This window comes from Enoplosus armatus, chromosome 20 (genome assembly GCF_043641665.1).
Source record: "Enoplosus armatus isolate fEnoArm2 chromosome 20, fEnoArm2.hap1, whole genome shotgun sequence".
In the NCBI taxonomy this organism is placed as follows: domain Eukaryota; kingdom Metazoa; phylum Chordata; class Actinopteri; order Centrarchiformes; family Enoplosidae; genus Enoplosus; species Enoplosus armatus.
Window position 1 is genome coordinate 8,724,736 of NC_092199.1, and position 6,068 is coordinate 8,730,803.

Here is a 6,068-nt window from a genome sequence, read left to right on the forward strand (position 1 = left end):
CCATGTATTCCACTAGGAGCGGGCTAACGGTGAAAAACCCTTCAAAGTGATAAATAAAAAACAAGGCAGTTTCGCACATGAGCAAACGTTTGCTTGTTACATCATGAAAGAGATTTGTCTCCTATCAGGAATTAGTAGGTTAACGTTTGACCCAGATACGGCAGGGATCTGTGGATGTTCATTACATCAAAGAGTTTTAAATTAAGATTTCTCATTTAAATAAAAAGGATCTTTAAAATAACGCACTTCTTCTCACACTTGGAGGGCTTACAGCTTCAAGCACGTCTGAGTGACTTGAAGCTTTTTTGTCCTGTGTTCCCTGTGTATTGCACTTGAAACCTACTGACCAACCACACTTAACATTGTGCAAGGGCAAAAAGAGGAACATTATACCAGCATGTCAGCTTTTCTTTCCACACATTTAATGACCAGCTTAACCAGCTACAACTACAGGATTGCATACAGAGCTGTCTCAGTTCAAATCATGATGGCTCTGACTGCTCCCAAGCTCAGTTGGGGGGCAATAGATTTGCATCCTAAACCCAGCTGCACATAACAAGATAACATGTAGTGACCTATCCGATTTTGCACAGAGCAGCGTCCACTCTCCAAGATCTTCAAAATCAATTGTTCCAGCTAACTCAAGGTTATAATCACAATCAGAATCACGCAGGATGTTTCAGACTTTGGTGACGTAAGGAAAACGTGGGCGCTGAGAGTATTTTTTAATTCCATGCATTCTTATTCCTTGTCAAAACCTGCCGCCTACATTACCCACAAGGCAAATGAACAGCTGTTAGTTTGGTCAGAGATTCAGGTGTGTTATGCTAGTAGTGACTAATGTAGCCTCAAGCTTCTAACCTCAAGCAGAGATGAGGAGCGGGCTACAGAGATCTGGTAAGCTACTCACAAACTCTGGATGTTTTTCATTTTCAAACTTGTAGTCTTCAGTGACATCACTTGAGGCAATTTATCAGATTTCATGCAGCTCCCTGTGGAGAGCCACAAAAGACTTTCTACAACTTTTCTTTGTAGTACTCCCCAGGACCTGTAAACAAACTTTGATGTGTAATATCTGTGGATTTCCCCTTCGACCACCACACCCAACTCCCTGCAAAGACTGCAGCTCCTCCCTTTAGGCCTGTCGGCCCCTTCTCCCTCCAAGCCATTGCAATAACAACCTATGTAAGTTTCCCCCTTACAATTATATTCTGTCAGGTTAATATTACATGGATCTGTTTGAATTCTTAATACGTTGTTTTGTACTGCATTTATATTAGATTATTATGTTTAGTAAGGCCTGAGGAAGTACCTAAAAGCAAGTTTGTTGATGCATGAAGTACTGTAAGTGAGGATAATGATGAACTGATTTATTTCATTAATTCAATTCTTACTGCTAGTGTTCTGATTTGTTATGCTATCTTTGTCATATTTCCTTTTCATATATAGAAGAAAATCATCCAACCATCTATCCATTCTTTCTTGATGGCCTTTACTGTAGTTCTTTTAGTCTCACAATATGTAAGTATGTAAGTACATTATGATTTACCATTACTTATTCACTAGTATAACCTTTATTTCCACAGTTATTACCATTAAACTTACTTTACCACTATATTGTGTGTATATGTAACTTTCTTTTTTACAGTTAGGATCTTGTTTCTCCTTCTGAGACCAATAACATATTTATATTGAGAAGGTCAGCAGCTGACTAATGCATTTGTTACCCAGATGAATTCTGTTTAATAAAATCTGTTGGCACCATACAGGGAGGATGTCTGAGCCCTGGGTAAGATGTGTACAAGAAGAAGAGCATTTAGATTGTGCTGCAGCATGAGAACTAGTTACTTCAGGGATGAATTGAATAGTTTATTGAATAGTTTCATGATTATGATAATGTGAAACATACATTATCTGTACACACATGCGTCACAATGTCTGCCTCAGTCCCTCCCTTTAGCCACACTCTTACATCCCCAGCCCTCTGCATTGCTCGCATTGCTCTCCCCAACTCCCCAGACCTGCCATCCACCAGGTGCCCTCGGACTTTGTGTCTCCATACCTGTTCCCACTTCCCTCATCTGCTCTGCAATTGCCTTGCCTTCCCCGCCCACCTCCTCACCTGCATCTCATTCCCTCATCAGTCTCTCTCTTGTTGCTATCCTGCCTGGTGTTGTTGCTTTTGACTCATCTGTCTACATTTGGGTCCTTCCCCTGCTGCCTGCACTACCAACTTTGACGCACATCATACATTGAGATAATGTCATCAATTTATATGTTATGTTATATGTTACAGCACAGATTTCACAAAACACCACACATCTAAGACAGTCGGCATCACCAGTTCTTTCTCTATTATTGTTGAGGAGGATCTGTGCTGAATTGTTGCCAAACACGATCACGTAGGAACCTGCCAGACTCCAGATAAACCACAAACCAAGCAGCACCTAACCAAACCGTCATAAAGCAAAAACTGAAATCTCTGGCCACCCTGTGCTGAGAAACAGCTGACGTCAGCTGTCTCACTAGACTGCCTGCTGTGAGATGGCTCCTTTTCCACTGGAAATAGATGAGAAACAAAGTTGGCATAGATGACGAGTGATAACGAGCAAACAGTGTGTCGAGTGATAGATTTTAAAATGAGAGAGGAGATGGGGAGAGGATGGCTGGACAGGGAGCACAGATAGATTGTACATTGTGCAGGGTTGTGCTAATTTGAGTGGATGGGGAGATTAAATAGAGTCATATCAGTTCATGTGCCTTCAAGAGACGGGACCCTAATCCCCCTCGCTTGCTCCTTGCATCTCCACTTTACACACACTCACACAAATGCATGTTCTTGTACTGTAGATGGTGTGCAGTGAATGGTGTACGTACGTATATGTGAACGTATATTTCAAGTGACAGATGTGGAAATGCAGTAAGACACCTGGAGCTGCAGGGGGAACTAATAACACTGGAGGTACACGACAGGTAAAGTGTTTTATTTATAACTTAATATATGTTGTCTTTTCTCTGTGTTTCACTTTTTAATGCATCTTTTACAAGTCTTGTGTGGAAGTGACAGTGTTTGTTTCTTTTTTAAATCAAGACATGTTTGAAATGAAACAGAGTTACATGTGATGTCAAATGTACAGGGTGTCTATGCTTGAGTATGTGTATTTTTATGTGTGAGTGTGTGTGTGTGTAAAAGAGACACAGAGAGAGTAAGTGGATGGAGGGTAGTGTTTCATAAGTAGATCGAAAAAAGTTCCCTCGAGCAGTTAATAAAAGATGATGCTGCAAAATGGATACCAGCTAGAGCTCCAGCATGACATGAGTACATCCCATGTGTTTTGTTGTGGAAGATTGATGCTGTTTTGTTATGTTTTTCAGTGGCCTACAGTTATGAAACTTGGTCACGAGGGCATTGAGAGCCAATAAAAAGCACAGATAATCACTCAAAATTTGTGTGGCATCCACCTGACTGAACACAAGATCTGTGTCAGATCTGTGATGTGCAAACAAAAATGGTAAAGGCTATACGTATATATGCAGCGCTACAGTAATATGCAGTGAGGTCACACCCTCAATTCACAGTGGACTTTTAAAGCTGATATTAGCTCCATCTCTGGCACACACAATTACACTGAGAAGCCCTTGAGAAGTCCTCATCAGCTTCTTCATGCATTTACAATGAAATAATATGTTCTTTCATTTGCATAATTACCTGCTGCACCACAACACGATATTGTGTCAGTGATGGAGAATGGCAGGGGCTTTCAGTTCACTTTCAAGCTGCTCAAGGCCAGCCGTGATTGTTTCAGACAACTGCCACTAAAAAAAAACTGGGACATGGTGTACAGACCTACTCTGCCTCTGAGAGAATATCTCACTCAACAGAAAAGGAACAATGTACTCGCATTTTACTTTCCCATTATTAGTTTTGAGAATGAAAAAGTACTGTGACTCATTAGATAGATAGATAGATAGATAGATAGATAGATAGATAGATAGATAGATAGATAGATAGATAGATAGATAGATAGATGAAGACAATGCAGTCTGCTGTGTTTTCTCCATGCTCAAGGATGAACTGGTTTGTTTGAGAACATTATCTAAATATTAATGAAATCCAGTGCAAAAAACAGGATTGGTTCGTTAATTATCATGCCACAATTGTCCTGTTAACTCAACATATCTGCTTGGGCAAGAAGCAGAAATTATTAGTAGTCAGCTGTAAAAGCAACAACCAAAACTGAGCTCGCTTGATAAGACAAATTCTATCAGTGTCCAGATTAGAAATAAACATAATTTGGTGAGTCCGAAACCGTACCGTTGTACATGCAGGCAAGGCTGATAATTACTGACACACACAGAGGCAGGCAGAGAGGAGCTGTCCTTGGTGCTGAATCAGCCACCCATGCTTGGCTGCTGGTGCTCTCTGTAGACTGCTGTGACTGTCTGGTCCCCTGTGGCTCTCAACAATTGTGTTACACCCCAACACTGTTAGCTTATAATGTTCATACTAGATTTAGATAGCATTTTGTTTTGCTAGTTATTTGTTTTGTAAGAATTAGGCGAAGCTGTAACCTCAGGTTTATGTATGTAAGCAGATACAGGACCAGCATGCACCTGTGAGGGTCTATGCCTTTTTTTTTGTTCTATTGTTTTCTTGCTGATGAATAAACCAAAAGAAAGCAACAAAACTGATAAGGACAATGGACCTATTTGCCTGCGTACAATTCATCAAATGCATCAGTGGCCTTTTGATTTCATGTTTGTTTCAAGTTTGATTTTGATTATGGACAAATAGCCGCTACAGGAGCCCTTACTTTTCTTACCACACCTCTGAAATGATTCAAGTAGATTTCTTCAGTTGTTGCAAGTATATAGGTTTTGAAATCAGTAAAGCTACTTCATCAAGAGCTTCAGATGTGTGGTAAATGAAAGGACAAACCCAAATAAGTGACTGGAGAATGTGAATGTGAATAATGTATGAATAAGTGTTCAGACATGCATTCAAAGCCTCATTTAAGTATAAGTACAAAACTGTTCATCACAGACAAATGGCAAAGGTTATATATTATATTATTGGATTATTGTTCCTTATGCATTAATGTGGAAGTAACATTTTACTTGTCCAACAACTTGTTCTATTTCATAAGATGATAACATGTTTTGTATGTAAAATCTTTCATTAAAGTAACTGTAGGTGTCGAGTAAATGTAGTGGAGTAGACAATACAATATTTCTCTCTGAAATGTAGTGGAGGCGAAGTAGAAAATAGCTTAAAATTGAATCACAAGTAAAGTACAAAACCCTCAACACTGTGTTTAAATACAGTGAAGTAAGTTCACCGGATGCTTCCATACAGACACCACAGAGGTGGAATGTAACTTAGCACATTTATTCAGGTACTGTACTTAAATACAGTTTTGAGGTACTGCATTTTATGCTACTTTGTACTTCAACTCCATTTTGTTAGCAAATATTGTAGTTTTTACTCCACTACATTTGTTTGACATTGCAGATACCCAGTAGTATATAAAGCAGTTGAACTTAGCTGCACTAAAGAGACTTCATATTCCATGCCAAGGTACAACTTTTTATGTTATTTGTCCTTTCATTTGTCACCCATCTCTACAACACTCATAGTTAGCGTGAATCCCATTACTATATATTGAAAATTAAAGATTTAAGATAAGCTGCATCTCAAAAGTTAAATACAGTAGAACTCCATATTGAAACTTGTACCACCCACTTCTGCACACGTCATCATCTCTCAGCCAATCCCTGCGCGCTCCACCGGTCCCCTTGGCGTATTTTGAGAAGCCTGGACCAATCGGAAGGAGCCGGCCACGTTGTCACGGCGAAATCAAAGTTGTTGTAAGAGCGCGCGTGTGTGTGTGCGCGAGGGGAGGAAAGCTGGCCGGTGGATGAGAGAGGAGCGAGACAGCGGAGAGAAGTGGACAAACCTGCTGGCAGCGGCTACTGGATTTTATCTCCCACTCAATATATCATTATCGGTCTTTTCTGCACCGATTTAACCCAGAAAACAAGAAGCACCCTTTCGACGGAATTCCGTG